Raw genomic sequence first — 17,002 nt, forward strand, 5'->3', positions numbered from 1 at the left:
GAGAAACATTATATCTACAGAACATTTTATAGGCTACTTAATACAATAAAATAGGCAATAATGACATATACATTTTTACAAGTATAAGCACTCAGTTATACTAATGACAGCTGCACAGGTATAAGAGTTATGAGTAGATAAACCGTATTCGTAAAGAAATAGGTCAAAAAGTAAAATGTATATCGCAAATGCAGACATACAGAAAGGACATCTCTTCACTTACTGAGGAAGTTTCAATGTTTTCATGCACACACACACAATGCTTAAACACAAAACAGTGTTGCAATAACATACTTTTGTGAAGTCAGATTTGTGAAAAATGTATAAAACAAATTGTAACTCTAAGTCTTGACATAATTCCTATATTGGAAATAGAGGTATAAATTAGCAAATTATAAAAAGTAATGCTCACAATTTAAAATCGTGAACAAAAAACTAAAAAGACAATTGTACATATGAAAAAGTATATTATGGGAATAGGTTATAAGCTATTGAGACGAAGTAGGCCATAAGAGTTGGCTGACTTTCACAATTATTTAAATATTTATTTATTTATTTATATTTTATGTAATAAAAAGTAAAAGTTCTTGTCCAGCCATCCTCATGGGGCATCCATCTGTCTCTCACACAGGTCACTCAAGTTAATGGGAAATAAAGAACAGGGGGCCTAAGTCAGAGGTTATAAATAACAGAAAATAAAAGATCTTCTGTGTCCAGCAGGGGAGTAGATGAGAGGATGGGAGGGCAATACTGGGTGGGGACAGGCAGGGACAGAGCAGGAACCCCCCACCCCTGCTGGACCCTGGCGCTGCCCTCTGTGAGGCCCTTCCCATTCAAGGTGCTTGGCAGTAATTCCCCAGTTCCCCTGGGGAAAGGGGGGATGGGGAACTGGGAGTGGTCCGAGCTGCTGGGAGAAGAGACATAGATCACTCTTCCCTCCACTCATGGAGATCTCAGGTCGGGGCCAGGAAAACCTTCAGTTCCCTGGTGGGGGTGGAAGGGGAGCTGCTGGGAGGGGTAAGATTGAACTCTGGTAAGTCAGGAGACAGTCGGGGTCAGTGAGAGCTTGGGGGTGTCTGATGTAGGGGTAGGGTGAGGGTGTGGAAGCCGAGAATGCAAGCACCCCACTCTGGGGCATTGCACTTTGGGGGTGACCTCCCATGACTCTGGGGTGGGTGCAGCAGCATCACCTGGGGTGGATGGGGAGCCCCAGGGTGAGGGGGCGGGGCTGCGGTGATTCCAGTTTGAACATGAGCCTGGGGAACATGGGCCATGTTGGTGAAGCCGTGGGGCAGATGCTGGTGGTGGATGGCATACACAGTGGCTGGCTGGGGGAAGCTGCTCTGAAGGGACTGGGCAGAAGGTCCTGGAGGCAGAGGGGGCAGCATGCCGGCCAGGGCCCCTGGGTGGTACAGATTCTACTGTTGGCTGCCCACTGCCCAGGTGTGGAGCCACTCCCGCCTGATGCTGGACAGGACTGGGGGCTGCAGGCTGGTTCCCAGTAGGCATGGTAGCCGGCTGCAGCTGGTGGGCATGAAGCTGTGTGGTATAGTGTGGTAGGCCTGATGAACAGTGACATAAAGGGCTTGAGGGGTGGGCTGCTCCACAGAAGGATACTGAGGGGTGGAGGATGACACAACGTCCTGGGGAATGTCTGCCCGACGTCAGCATGCGTGGGTTGCTTTGAAGCAAAGGGGCAGACACCGGCTGTGAGGGGTAGTGGGTCATGGGCTACATCATGGCAGGTGGGCCTGGGAACTGCTGAGTGTTGTAGGAGATGTAGGAAGAATAGGGCGTGGCAGCCACCAAAGGCAGGCCAGCAGCCACCAAGGTGGGGCTGAGGCTGGCTGGTATTGGTTCCAGAGCTATGGGCACAGGGAGCATTTTGCTCTCCAGTACTTGCCCTGCTGCCCAGACATTGAATTGGATACAGGATACGAATACATCTGAGATGCCTGCACAGCTGGTCTCATGTGGATCTGAGGTATGTAGGAGATGTCCTGGGGACTGTATAGCCCACTCTGGCCTGCTGTCAGTACTGGGATGGAGGGAGTTGAATGAGTCCGAGGCCCTGGAGAAGTTGGGGCACTGGTGGATTTATTCACAGACAGCAGAGACTTTGTGGGACTGAACTCCTTGGTATTGGGGTTCAATGTTGATTTCTTTACTTGTTCAGCAATAGGGCCCTCATCCTTGTCCTCTCCTTTGATGAGCCCAACCGGGGGTGGGGGGGGCTGCCGGTTTGGCTTGGGCAAGGTGGTGGGGGCTGTTCTGGCCCCTCAGTGCCTCCTGCTGGTGCCAGGGGTGGTTTGTCCTCCTTATCCCATACGGACTCTGTCTTGGAGGAGACGGGGGACCCCATGGGATCTGATGTCAACAAACCATCAACCTCCTTCTCCTTTCCTTTGGCCTCCTCCTTTAAGATCCAGGGAGGAAAAGGATCCAGGCTGTTCTCAGGGGAACTATTGGGCTGAAGCTTAAACTGGGCCCCAAACTTTCTGAGTTCTTTCAGTTGGAATAGTTTCTGTTCATTCTGAAGACCAGGGACTTTCCCAGCTATCTGAGCCAGCTACTGGAGCTCCAGGGTTCTCTCAGGTTCCTTGGTAGAGAGTTCTTTTACATCTGTGGGGGCCAGGGAGATCTTTGGAGAAACTGAGGAAATGGAGCCCATTCCAGGATCTGAGACTGATGAGGTCACAGGTATGGAGGCTGAAGACGTTGGCACTGCCAAGCCAATGGGAGGCTCAGGACAGGAAGCTGAGATTGGGGCGGGGCAGCAGACTTGGGAGAACTCAGGGGATACATCCGGCCCACTGCAGGAAGAGGAACAGAAGTTTCTCCAGAAGGCCTATTACTGGGCGAAGACAGGGTCTTGGCACCTCTCAGAGGCCTCTGTGCCTTTGCGGACATGCAGGAAGGGCCTCCATTGATACCACGGGCCTCAGAACCTGGGCCAGGGTTGCTATTGTCCAGATGGTGAGGGCCACAAGCTGGCAAAGAGCTAAGGCCAGGCCTACCGCACCGAGAGCTGCTGCATCAAACTCCTCCCTGGGGACCTTCCTGGACTCGTTGAGGCAGAGGGATGATATACTTTACCTTCCTGGATGCCAAGCTGGGGCTCTCCTGCCCCGAATCCTGCCATTGGGCCACCTGTGCTTCTCCACTCCAGTGGCCCATTGTCACTCTCCATAGCGATCCGCAGGCGGTACTGAGGGCTTGATTCAATCTCTCGTGCCAACTGCGCCGCACGCAGCTCTCGCTACTGAAACTCTTCCGAGTTGTCCTTTTCTAAGGGCACCGTATAAGAAAAAGACTGCTATCATAGGTGGTCTTCACACCGTAGTTCTCCTCATTGAACTTGAACATTTCGTTGGGGTCCCATCCATTGGACATATCGGACTCGAGGTCGTAGTTGTCGCTGTTGCTGTCACCTCCCTCCCAGCGCTGAAGCACCTTCTCTTTGTGTTCCCCATTCCCTTCTAGTTCATGGTGATGGCTGAATCGGTGAGTTTGTCTTTAGCAGCGTAGTTGAAGTCAGCATTTCAGAAGTGAACAAGCATGACATCACTTGGCTTAAACACCATGGTGTCTACAATGTCCTCCCGACAAGGGCCACCTGCTGGCTCAGATGCTTTCTGGTGTACAACATCCACTGCTAGTTCAAAATTTGAGCTCAGCCTCTTGAAGATACCCTCATAGGTGGTGCCATTTTTCATCTTTACATCACAAGTGGAGCCCACAACAGCTGTAAGGAAATGCAGCATTCTGGAATTGTTGTAGACGTCTTCAAACACAGGTGACTGTGGGGGTCCCTTTCCTGTGCTCTGTCCCCTGGCGCTGCCAGTGGCAGCGGCCCCCGGCCTCTCCTGGTGCTGCTGCTGCGGAGGTAGCTGCGTCTCCAAGATGCTTTCGGCTTCCCAGCGGAGCCTGCTTCTGGCAGCCGAAGGCCCCAGGCAGGGGGAGGAGGCCGCAGGAGGCCCGGGTGGAGCTGCAGAGGAGGCATGGCCTGCTGCATGGGGGCGGCTGCTGGGGCTTGGAGAGCTCTTATGGCGGCTGAGTCTTCAACATTATAGCAACGTCCGGAAGCAGAATTAAACAGAAGGGAGGGAGAGAGGTGGCCGGAGCCGGGGCCCGTGGGAGAGCGTGGGAAGCAACTGGGATTGGGCAGCCTGGCCAGCCACTGGCAGGCGGGGGGAGCCCTGAGGTGTCGGGGGTAGAGAGAGCCCCAATTCTTAATTATATTTTGAAAGTTGATGCAGGATTTTTTGTTCCTTAGTTCGGCTAAATCCAGGTTCTTGTCTCACAACCAGGAAAAATTAGGCATGCAGACATGTTGAAAGGTGAGGAGGCCAGAATTTATTAAGTGAAAGGAAAGCTTTGAACAAAAAGAGGGGTCATGCACGCATTCCACCTCACAAACTGAATGCCAGGCCACAACACGTGAGTTGAAAAGGTCAGGCTCCTCCCACGCGTTAGGCGTGAATTCCTGGTGGCTCCACCCCATTCTGCCAGTGCGTCTGGGCTTCCAGTCCCTTGTGGGCATGCCCAGGAAAGACCCTGTGCAGGTTCCCTTATCTGCACAAAAACATCTGGCATAAACACTTGTGGAGCAGAGATTCTCCAGGGGCTCTTTCTTATCTGCATAGGCATTTGTCTGCCTCCGGTATCTATCAGTATTGCATCTTGATGAACAGCTGCTTTTTTTTTTTCTTTTAGGCATGGCTTTCCTTGTAGAATATTTTCCATTCTTTTCTTCTTCTTCTTTTAATATTTTTATCTTTGTCTTTTTTTTTTAATCTTTTCCCTTTTACAAGAGATAATTATTTGACAACCAAATGCTGGATTTGAATGGGAAATTTCCAAGGATTATCCTTGTTAGGACAGATTTCTCCTACATAGAACAGCTATTAGCAGTAGCCAAAAAATAAAAATAATAAATAAATAAAATAAAATAGGCCAGGAGACCAGCCTGAACAACAACATGAGGAGGGTGAGCCCACTTCTTTAAAAAATAAAATCCGGGCAGGGTGGGTGGCCCAGGCTTCACACCCAGCCCAATTGGTGAAGCCATGTCGTTGTCTGGGGTAAATACCTGGGGTTGGTTGTCTCACCAAGGAAAAACCCAATAAGCACAAGAAGTGGGTTTAGGAGCAGAGGTTTAATAGGCAGAAGAAAGAGAAAGGAGACGAGCTCTCTCTCTCTTGCGAGAGAGGGGCTTCCAAATGGGACTTCAAGCCCATGGCAGAATGCACCGGATTTTACAGACAGGCTTGAGGAGGAGGTGTCTGATTTACATAGGGCCCACAGATTGGTTGGACCAGGTGTGACATTTACATAGTGCTTTGGGAAGCTGGCTAACCCACCCTAATCTTCTTCTTATGCAAATAGACTTTCCACTTGGCAGTGCCATATTGTCTGCTCCCTACTGCACAAGTGATTGGAAAGGAAAAGGGGAAATGAAGTCAGCATTTTGAACATTCCTAGTCCCAGGTGGCCTTTTCCTATTGGCACAGCTGCCTGCATTCACCCCTGCAAGCTTCTAGCTTGCTTGTCTATGTCTGCAGCTCGATTTTACAGGCTGCTCTTTATTAGAAAATAAAATAATTTGGGGATGCTTTTCATTAAAAGGAAAACCTTATCAAGGACTTCCTTACTCTCACTATCAGTCTAACTAATTTCTTCTTAACTCCTATATCATCAGGAGGCTGGGGAGGCTGGGGCAGGAGGTCTGAGGATGTAGTGAGCTAGGATCATTCCCACTGCACTGCAGTTTGGGTGAGAGTGAGACCCTGTCTCAAAAAACAAACACTGGTTTGTGTCATCTGAGATGCAAGAAGAAAGAAAGAGAGAGAGAGAGAATAAGAGAGAGAGAAAGAAAGACCAACCAATAAAAAAGTTAAAATTCTCCAGTGATGCAGCTATAAGAATGATTTTATGCTTTTTACAGCAACATGGATGGAGCTGGAGGCCATTATACTCAGTGAACCAACTCCAAAGCAGAAAAGCAAATATTGCACGTTCTCACTTATAAGTGGGAACGAAACAGTGGGTATGCATGGTCATAAAGATGGAAATAATAGACACTCGGGGACTCCGGAAGGGAGGAGGGTGGGAGGGGGACAAGGGATGAAAAATTCCCTGTGGGATACAATGTTCGCTATGTAGGTATTAGGTACACTAGCAGCCCACTCCCCACCACAATGCAGTATGCTCATTTAACAAACAAGCGCATGTATCTCCTGAATATTAAAAAAAAAAAAAAAAAAATCAGACAAATTGTTGTCTATAGGCAGCAAATGCAAATCAAGGCCCTTTCAAAAAAGGGAAGTAGAATAAGGAAAAAGGCTTATTGATCCTCTTGTGATTGATTGAGACCATACATCTAGATTGATCTGTATTCTAGGACTATAAGAAATCTTCAGTGCACAGAGTTAAATACAACAATGCTTTCTACAGCATTTAAAATCACCAGAGATTAGGAGCACTTCACTCAATGGGGCTTGTACCACTAGAAAAGAAAGGCAGGTTCGTGAGATGGATCTGTCTCAAAATCTTCGTTTTCAATTCTTCTATTATCATTATGCATCTGGACTGGAACATGGACTGGAAAGAATCAACACATCAAAAATATGACCAGGCCGGGCATGATGGCTCATGCCTGTAATCCCAGCAGTTTGGGAGACCAAGATGGGAGGATTGTTTGAGCCCAGGACTTGGAACCTGGGCAACAGAGTGAGATCCTGTCTCAAAAATAAATAAATAAATAAATAAATAAATAAATAAATAAATAAATAAATAACAATAACAATGAAATAACAATAATAACAATAAACAAGTGGGAGTGAACAAAGGTAAAAGGTAATTAAGATCACAATTAATTGTACTTAAAGGAAGTTTCTTTTTACTTGTCTCTGTCTGTCTCTCTGTCTCTGTCTCTCTCTCTCTGAGACAGGGTCTCTGTCACCCATGCTGGAGGGCAATGGCACAATCACAGCTCATTGCAGTCTCAACCTCCCCGGCTCAAGCGATCCCTCTAGTCCCAGCTACTTGGGAGACTGAGATAGGAGGATCACCTGAGCCCAGACAGGTCGAGGCTGCAGTGAACTAGGTAATGTATCTGCCCCCATTCATTTTCTACATGGTGCTGCTCTTTTTGAAATTCTTTTATGGTTTAATATACATTCACAGGAACATTCCCTTTTAAATTTTCCCATCTTCTGTACCATGCTTCTATGTTGTTTGGAGTGCTCAGAATCTGTTCTGTATGCACTTACAGACAGACCACTAATTTGGCAGAAATGATATTGGTGATGGAACAGGAAAACTGTTGTGTGTTTCCCTGTCCTACTGTGCACATAATTATTTTCAAACCAGTCAGTAATTTTACTGGCTTCTCCAAGCAAATGCAGAGAAAGCTATTAAAAGCTCCTAGAATTTCACAGTTGGAAAGAATGCCAATGCAGACAAATTTCTAAACTCAAGCTTTTGTCATTGCTATATTATGCGACCAATCCACTTATCTGATTTTTTTTTTTTTTTTTTTTTTTTTTTTGCTGAAAGCATTGGGCTGATTGGAAAACACACGCTTTATTGATAACACCTTGAAAGTCACTTTTAGAAGGCTTGATCATACCTAATTCCAAATCTGTCATTATGGTTTGAGGATTTAGTTGGAATCCTTTTTTTTTTTTTTTTTGCAAACTCCACCAAATCTTCAAATAAACATTTGTAAAGTGCTTCACTTTTTGCAGTCATTAACACATAAATGAATGGATACGCTCTGTAATTTTCAGATCCAATAGGGGCATGAATAGTACCTAGCGGATAAAAAAACAGTGAGGACAGTTTTGAATATGCCATTTGATGACTTACAGGTCACATTTGGCAGGCTTCCAAATTACCTGCCTGGGGGAAGTCTTGTGATTCATGTGAGTCCCTCAAATCTTATCATGAGTTCCTCAAACTGTTGATATACTGATTAATACATAACTTACTGACATTGACAAGGACACTGATTTGTTTCTGAATCATGAAGTTGTATTGATTGTCTTGCACCTAGAACATTTAAACCTGTATTGTAGCCAATGATGATAACCTCTGTATTGTACCCTCCAAAGAAAAAGGACAAGTCCAGTATGAGAAGTCCTTCTCCCTTCTCCTAAACTTCCTTATAAAAGCATTCCAACTTGTAACAGACTTTGGAACATGCCTAACTTTGTTGGTGTCTTCCCATGTCCATCCTCACATTCAGTTTCCAATAAATTTTTATCAAATTATTACTGCCTCAACAGCCTTAATTTCGGTCAACACATCCATGAGCCAAAGTGAAGCATCTGCTAGTTTTTCTATGTTATATTTTCAATAGAAAAAGTCTGTCTTCTTCAATAGTCAACTCCCTTACCAAGAATAGGTCACCATTTAATTTTTTGTAACGCTGGAGGAATCTCAAAACCAGCAAACATCTTTGGTTCAGAAGATCTCTGAACTTGAATTTTTTTTGTTCTCTGATGAAGGGCATATTTTTAAAAGGCAAGCATGGTGTTATGTGTGAAGGGGCAGGAGTAGTACACAACTGAATAATCTGGCAGGAGAGACTTCTTTTTCTTTTTCTTTTTTTGAGATGGAGTCTTGCTCTATTGTCCAGGCTGGAGTGTAGTGGCCCAATGTCAGCTCACTGGAACCTCTGCCTCCCAGGTTCAAGTGATTCTCCTGCCTCAGGCTTCCAAGAAGCTGGGATTATAGGCACGCAGCCCCACACCTGGCTACTTTTTGTATTTTTAGTAGAGACAGAGGCCTCAAACCCCTAACCTCAAGTGATCTGTCGACCTCGGCCTCCCAAAGTGCTGGGATTACAGGAGTGAGCCACCTCACCCGGCCTCTTATATTTTTTGCTTGCATTTTCATTTCTTTGATGACCTTTGAAAAACTAGAAACACGGAAGGCAGATCTTCCCTACCCAATCCACTAAGACTCAGATACTCATCTCTGGAAATACCCAGGCACACTGAAAATAATGTTTTACCAGATCTCCAGGTATTCCTTAATCCAGTTAAATTGACACTTATGGTTTAGTACACAAGTCTACCCCTTGTCAGCTTGGCATCCATATGCATCTCCTTAAACCATACTTTATTTCCAAATAACGACAATAACAAGGTAATAGTTCTGCCTAATATGCTGCACTATCTATCCTGTGTACAACTGTAAATGCACTAATTGTGATTTGAGGGGGGGTTCGATGTTAGGGATTTTTAACTTTAGGGATTTTGATCTTTAGAGGTAATAACGTTTGGGATTATGGCATTCGGGATTGTATCTTTGGGAATTATGGTTGGCACTGCTCTTACTGTCTCTCCTGGATCACTTATATTGGGGGAATCCAACTGCCATGTCATTATAACATTCAAGCAGTCGTCTGGAGTGGTCCATATTCTGAGGAACTGATGCCTCTTTCCAAAAGCCAGTACAGTGCAAGGCCTTCTGCCAATGTACACTGCAGACCCAGTTAAACTCGCAGATAACTACAGCCCTATCTGAAAGCTTCACTGGACCTTCAAGCCAAAGAAATCTGAAACCGGAACCACCCAGTTAAGCTGCTTCTGGATTTCTGGACTGCAGAAATCATATAAGATAATGCTTACTGTTGTTTCAAGCTGATACATTTAGGGATAATTTGTTCCACAGCAACAGATAACTAATACAATATCCCACTGTAATCCAGGGTCCTTCGGTGGAGTCTCCAGCTAGAACTGAGAGGAGAGTCACAGTGCAGTTTCAAGGGTTCTTGAACAAGGCCATACCATCTGCAGCAGAGAACTATTGTTTAAATAGCACGTCTAGGCATGCTGCTGCACAGATTCTACTACTAATCGAGAGTCCGACCCTTGACCAAGTAGCTGTTTGACCAAAGCTACTCATCATGAACTGAGTACTATCAGGTCCACCAAGCAGTAACATTGGGTGGCAATAAGCCATTTCATGATGGAAATAGTATATTTGGCATCAGGTTTAAAGTGGCCCATAGTTGCATAAGAAGTATTAATTTTTAATCAGATTGAAGTAAGTTAAGGATGGGCTAATGTAATCTCTTGGTTAACCACTAAAAGAATCATTTTCAAATGTGTAGCCTTGACATTATATTCGTAATCCCACAATGACTGAAAATAAAACATTTACTCCAATTTTAAAATGTCTAAAAAATTTTACTTAATCTGGTAAGAGGTAGAAATTATTTTTCTTTTTACAAAACTGTTGTCACCTGCATGAAAAAAAAGATGTGCTTTAGAACACACTCCTTAATACTGGATATGTTATTCAACAATAAAGGGCTAATGAGTGGCCCTTCTTTAGTGTGAATGGGAAACACTGTATGAAATACCATTTCAGGAGAAACACAAAATAGAAGACATGATCTTTAAGTTACCTAAACCTCTGCCAAAATGGAATACATCATTATTCAGAGGGTATTTTAAATTAAGTTCTTTGCTTTAAACAAGAGACTGGATGGGTGGCTCACGCCTGTAATCTCAGCACTTTGGGAGACTAAGGCAGGTGGATTGCTTGAGCCCCGGAGTTTGAGACCAGCCTGGGTAACATGGTGAAACCCTGTCTCTGCCAAAAAAAAAAAAAAAAAAAAAAAAAAAAAAATCTGGGAATGGTGGCATGCACCTGTAGTTCCAACTACTTGGGAGATTGAGGTGGAAGGATTGCTTCAGCCTGGGAAGCAGAAGTTGCAGTGAGCTGAGATTGTGCCATTGCACTCCAGCCTGGGAAGCAGAAGTTGCAGTGAGCTGAGATTGTGCCATTGCACTCCAGCCTGGGTGACAAAGCTAAACCTTTTCTCACAAAAGAAAAAAAAAAAAAAAAAAAAAAAAAACAGAGAAAGAGAGGAAAGAAAAAACAAAAAAACAGTAACAACAACACAACAAGATGACCATTCAAACTGTCTCAAGTGGAAGCATATTTATTTTAGGATCCAGTGGAATTTCTCATGACTGGGAAACAAACAATAATGATATGTAGATCTATAGAGGGTTTGGCTAAAAGCTGGGGCTTTGGAATCCAACAAGTCTAGCTTAGCTGTTCCACTTACTAGATGTTACTTGGAAAAGTTAGTTGACCTGTCAAGGTTTTGATATCCTTTTATTTAAAACAATAATAGTAGTTACCTCATAGAGTCTCAGAGATTAAGTTAGATAATGTATGTTAACTGCTAGGTAGAGTGTCTTTCTTAAAGTAAGTGCTCCGTATATGTTAGCTATTAGTATTATTCTTATCCCAAGGGCAGTTGTGCTCCTTATGGACTATACTTGGTGTTATGGACTGAATGTTTGTGTCCTCCCCAAATTCCTATGTTGAAATCTAATCCCCATTGTGGTGGTATGTGGAGATGGAGCCTTTGGGAGGTAAGTAGGTCATCAAGGTGGAGCCCTCATGAATGGGATTAGTCCCCTAATAGAAGAGGCCAGAGAACCAGCTCACCCTACTTTTTCCACTTAAGTAACACAGTACTCTGTAGACCAGGAAGAGGATGCTCACCAAGAACTCAATCCTGTTGGAAACCTGATCTCAGACTTCCAGCCTCCAAAACTGTGAGTAATAAGTATTTGTAGTTTTAACCACCCAGTCTATGGTAATCTGTGACAGCAGCTTGAATTGCCTAAGACAAATGATCTATTAGTAGGCTTCTCCAGAGAAACAGAACCAGTAGAATACACGCATATATAGAACTAGACATTCATTTTAAGGAATTGGCTTATGCCATTGGGGGGGAGTGGCAAGTTCAAAGTTTGTAAGGAAGCCAGAGCTTCAGGTGTGAGTTGATGCTACAATCTTGAGTTGGAAATACACAGGACAGGCTGGCAGACTGGCAGGCCTTTGTTGGGACTTTTTTTGGTCTGTAGCTGTTGGTGTTTCCATGTTTCCAGCTTCTTCAGCTCCAAGTCTGGGCTACACGAGGCAGGAAGAAAACCCAGAGAACTCAGCAGGTGTTGCTACGCGGAACCCTGGGTCCAGGATCCCAAGCCAGTCTACCTCCTCTCCAACTTTCACAGTCTTCTTATTGCTTGGGGTTTTTAGCTTTCCTTAGTGGGAAGAATAGTGAAAAGTATGTCTACTCCACCTTCCCAGGAGCAGAAGTATTCAGATTATGTTTTAAATGTAGCTGAATTTGTTTCCTTTTGTGGTTTCTGGATTTAGTATATTTATGAAGGCCTCCTTCATGCTAAAGTCATAAATAATTCTCTCATGGTTTCTCCTGGGATTTTTTTTTTTTTCACATTAAAATCTTAACCATTTGGAATCATCAGATAAAGTGGTTTTGTGTGAGTACTTGAATTAGCTAGCTACATTGCTCTGAAACGGTCCATTACACAGCTACCCGATTTATTTTATGCAAAGTATGATCACCATTTACCTTTGGCTATCTATAAAACTAAGACTTTAAAGGATATATACAACCAGCATTACCAACAAGGCTAGAGCTACCTTTGGGGGTAAAATCTGCTCATCTACTGAAATAATCATGAGAAGAAGAAAATTTCTTTTTACTAAATTAAGATATTGTCTTTGTTCATAGAAATGATGCATTGAACCATCCTGGCTAACACGGTGAAACCCCGTCTCTACTAAAAAATACAAAAAACTAGCCGGGCGAGGTGGCGGGCGCCTGTAGTCCCAGCTACTCAGGAGGCTGAGGCAGGAGAATGGTGTAAACCCGGGAGGCGGAGCTTGCAGTGAGCTGAGATCCGGCCACTGCACCCCAGCCTGGGCGACAGAGAAAGACTCCGTCTCAAAAAAAAAAAAAAAAAAAAAAAAAAAAGAAATGATGCATTGATATTATCAAAGTTTACATAAACATGCCCTATTCCAATTTTAAATAAATACAAGTTTTTTTCTTCAAAATAAACATCAGTAAATAGATGCAAAAACATTTTGTGTCAGTTTTCTTTCCAACAAAAATAACTTCAATCTGTCCACCAAAAGAGTCGAATTCTGTAAAATATTCAAAGAGATTTATTCTAAGCCAAATATGAGTGAACATGGCCCATGACACAGCCCTCAGGAGGTCCTGAGACCACATGCCCAAGGTGGTTGGGGCACAGCTTGGTTTTATATATTTTAGAGAGGCATGAGACATCAATCAAATACATTTAAGAAATACATGGGCTTGGTTCAGAAAGGTGGGACAACTCAAAGCGGGGGACTTCTAGGTTATAGGTAAACTTAAACATTTTCTGGTTGACAATTGGTTGAGTTTGTCTAAAGACCTGGGATCCACAGAAGGGAATGTTCAGGTTAAAGATAAAGGATTGTGGAGACCAAGTTTTATTGTGCTGTGAAGAGGAATCTCTCAGATAGCAGACTTCAGAGAGAGAGAGTAGGTTGTAAAATGTTTCTTATCAGACCTAAAGGGGTGCCTGGTTCTTAGCTGATTATCTCCTGGATCTGCAAAAAAAAGGAAGGAAAACAAAGGGGGAAGGGGATTCTCTATAGAATGTGGATCCTTTCCACCAAACACTTTGCAGGGCAATTTCAAGGCATGGCAAGGAAATATACTTTGCAGTGAAATATTTTTTCCTTGTCTCATAATGTTATGCCACAGTCAGATTGAAAAGCAAGTCACAATATACAGGGTCAAATAACACTCATCTGATAAGAATCCATGGTTTGGAGGGCATGACCCCCCAGACCCCATGGGTAGGAATATGGACAAGATAAATAATCAGAGGTTAGTTCTTAAATCTAATTTGAAATTTGAACTGCCATTGTTAATTTTCTAAGAGAATATAATCATAAAATTCAAGTTCTATGCTTTCAATTTTCTTTTACCTATATTTGTATGTATTTAACTTTTGAAATTTGCTTTTGTTTTCTAGTTGCCACAAGATGTTATTAATAAGGATTCTTTGGTTCTAAGTGACAGAAATCCAAATGGGAATGTATTTGCTTATGTAAGCGGACCTTGTAAACCCAAGTGCGGACTCTGTCAGAGCCCACTAGATTAGACAACTCAAATAGCGTTTCCTCTCTCTATCCCTATCTCACTGATGTCCATTTAATAATTGCATTTTCAGGTGCCTTCACATGTCAGGGGTCATAGCCTCAGTTCTGAAGCCAAATCCTTGTACTTTACAACTCTCTAAAGGAGAAACAAAAAAATAATAAAAGCCTCCCTTCTTCAACTTCAGGAATGAAAAAAATCTCTGGGAATTGCTCTGATTGTCCTCATTGTGACCAAGGAGGCCAATCACTACTGGCAACAACCATAAAACCACCTAAATCGGAACAGTCAGTTTCCACTCAACAAGGGCACTAATTTGCTTCAGAAGTGGGGGAGACAGGATCCCGAGAAGATGAAAACACTGTAAGAATATTCACTATAAGAATATCTGACCGGGTGCGGTGGCTCATACCTGTAATCCCAGCACTTTGGGAAGCCGAGGTGGGCAGACTGCCTGAGGTCAGGAGTTTGAGACCAGCCTGGCCAACATGGGGAAACCCCTTCTCTACTAAAAAAATACATAAATTATCCCATCATGATGGCAGGTGTCTATAGTCCCAGCTACTCAGGAGGCTGAAGCAGGAGAATCTCTTGAACCCAGGAGACAGAGGTTGCAGTGAGTTGAGATTGCACCACTGCACTCCAGCCTGGGGGATAGTGAGACTCTGTCTAAAAAAATAAAAATAAAAAAGAAAGAGAGACAGAGAATTTCTATGATGTTTTATATACAATAACATTAAAACTCAAGTAAACTCATATATATGAAAGATGACCAAAAACAGTGATTTTTTGTTTTCAGGACTTTGTGAATATCCATTACACCCTGTAAAATAACAGCTTGTCTTCAACCCTGTATGATCTTCTGGCTGCAGGGATACTACAGTGAGGTTAAAATGTTAAGAATGTATAATGTACTAGTTAAAACTGCAGACCTCGCCAAGTACCAGCTCTACAATTTTGGATAAATTAGGCAACCTCTTTAAAGTTCCTCATCTGTGCTACTGGATAAAGTCCAATTCACAGGGTCATTGTGAATATTAAACAAAATTATTTCAGGGATAGAGTAACTTTCACTGTCAGCTATTATTATCTACTGAATTAAAAAGCAGAATCCGATTTCTTAAACCAACTGGTCAATTCAATATTGTATTACATCAGCTCTAGATACAAGAAGTATTGGAATAGTAAGAGTATTCAAAATCCTTTAGGTCCTATTTTTGTTTGAGAAGAGTATTTTGATAGCATATTGAAAACAATTCAACATGGGAAAAAAATAATCAAGATGGCCATGTGTTCTGTTGGTATAATGGCAAATGCTATTTTAAAACAACAAAAACAAACAAACAAAATTTTAGATAATTTATGATAATCAGAACCAACCCCATTTTCTGACCACCCCTTTCCTAACGTACATCTAAGGAAATTTTTGATATTGAAATGGCTTATGCTTGAATTTCTCTTTGTTCAATGTTAAAGTTCCTGTGTATCCCAGCTCCATCTGTTAGTTCTGATTCATTTAGTAATTCATGGCAATAAAGGAGAAAAGTAGTCTCTGTTGCCTCTGCTCATTTGCCTAATTCTGCTACCAGGGCAGCCCAGGAGATAAAGCTGAAGAAGCTCATTAAACAGTTTTTTTTTTTTTTTCTAGTCTCTTTAAGTAAGTCTGCTTAAAAGGACTCCATGTGGTCCAGGAGTTTCAGGATCCTTCGCCAATTACTACAGGAAGATAAGGGCTGAGTGAAACTCAGCAAACCAGAAGCAGAGACTCCTTGCTACCTTTAGATCATTAGCATATCATTATAATGCTAAGCTTCTCACCCAGAGGAGAATCGCTACCTTTGCTGAACGTGGGGTGTATGGAGACACGTTTATGATCTATGCTTGTGCATCTGGAGTTCCTCTCTGAATATGCTTACCTATCTTCCACCCAACATCTAACTCCTTAAAGTTTCCCAGCTTCCCACAGCTTGGGAGGTAGGTGTCTTTAGAGCAAGACCTCTCTCCTTTTCCATTCCTGGCCAGGAGGAATAAAACCTGCCTGCCTTTCCGCCCCCCCACCCCCAATTGTATGTTCCTTTTTTGCAGCTAATGCAGAGCAGGGAAATAACTCAGTTTACTGGGTGACAATTTCTTCTGCTTTTCCACAACCCTCATGGTATGCAAAGACAGGGCCATGCCCTCTTGCCAGAGTCCTCCACAGTGTGTGACAGAGTGGGGTGAAGAAAAGGAGAATTGATGGTAACACAAACATTACAAAAAATCACTAAAATCCTGGGAACTCAGGTAAAAAGCATGCCAGTGGGAGAGGAATGACTGGGAGGGCTCCTTTACTACCTAAAGATAAATGTTCATCAGTGTGTGTATAGATGAAGTACTTGGATGAATGATTTTATTTTTTTCCAAGGGAGACTTGTCATGATTAACAAATTCAGTCTAAATTCACCTGCTGAATTCCTAACCAGTTAACTCTCAACATTGAATTTACTCAAAGTCATCCTAGAGCCAGCATGGTATAGGGTCTGTGTGGTATAGGGTATATGTTAGGGCTAGGAAAAAAATAGAGTGTAAGGAAGATAAAAATCCACAAGATAGGCTGGGCACAGTGGCTCACGCCTGTATTCCCAGCATTTTGGGAAGCCAAGGCAGGTGGATCACCTGAGGTCAGGAGTTTGAGACTAGCCTGGCCAACATGGTAAAACCCCGTTTCTATTAAAAACACAAAAATGGCCGGGCGTGGTGGCTCACGCCTGTAATCCCAGCACTTTGGGAGGCTGAGGCGGGCGGATCACGAGGTCAGGAAATCGAGACCATCCCAGCTTACATGGTGAAACCCCGTCTCTACTAAAAACACAAAAAATTAGCTGGCGTGAACCTGGGAGGTGGAGCTTGCAGTGAGCCGAGATTGCGCCACTGCACTCCAGCCTAGGCAACAGAGTGAGACTCTGTCTCAAAAAAAAAAAAAGAAAAAAAGTACAAAAGTTAGCTGCATGTGGTGGTGGG

At 43.3% G+C, this 17,002-nt stretch overlaps 1 pseudogene; it reads right to left on the reverse strand.

The window, feature by feature from the left end:
• Positions 1-976: 976 nt before the first annotated feature.
• LOC104657803 lies at positions 977-16,177 on the reverse strand (annotated as a pseudogene).
• Positions 16,178-17,002: the final 825 nt, after the last annotated feature.

The sequence above is a fragment of the Rhinopithecus roxellana genome, chromosome 6 (assembly GCF_007565055.1).
Source record: "Rhinopithecus roxellana isolate Shanxi Qingling chromosome 6, ASM756505v1, whole genome shotgun sequence".
NCBI lineage: Eukaryota > Metazoa > Chordata > Mammalia > Primates > Cercopithecidae > Rhinopithecus > Rhinopithecus roxellana.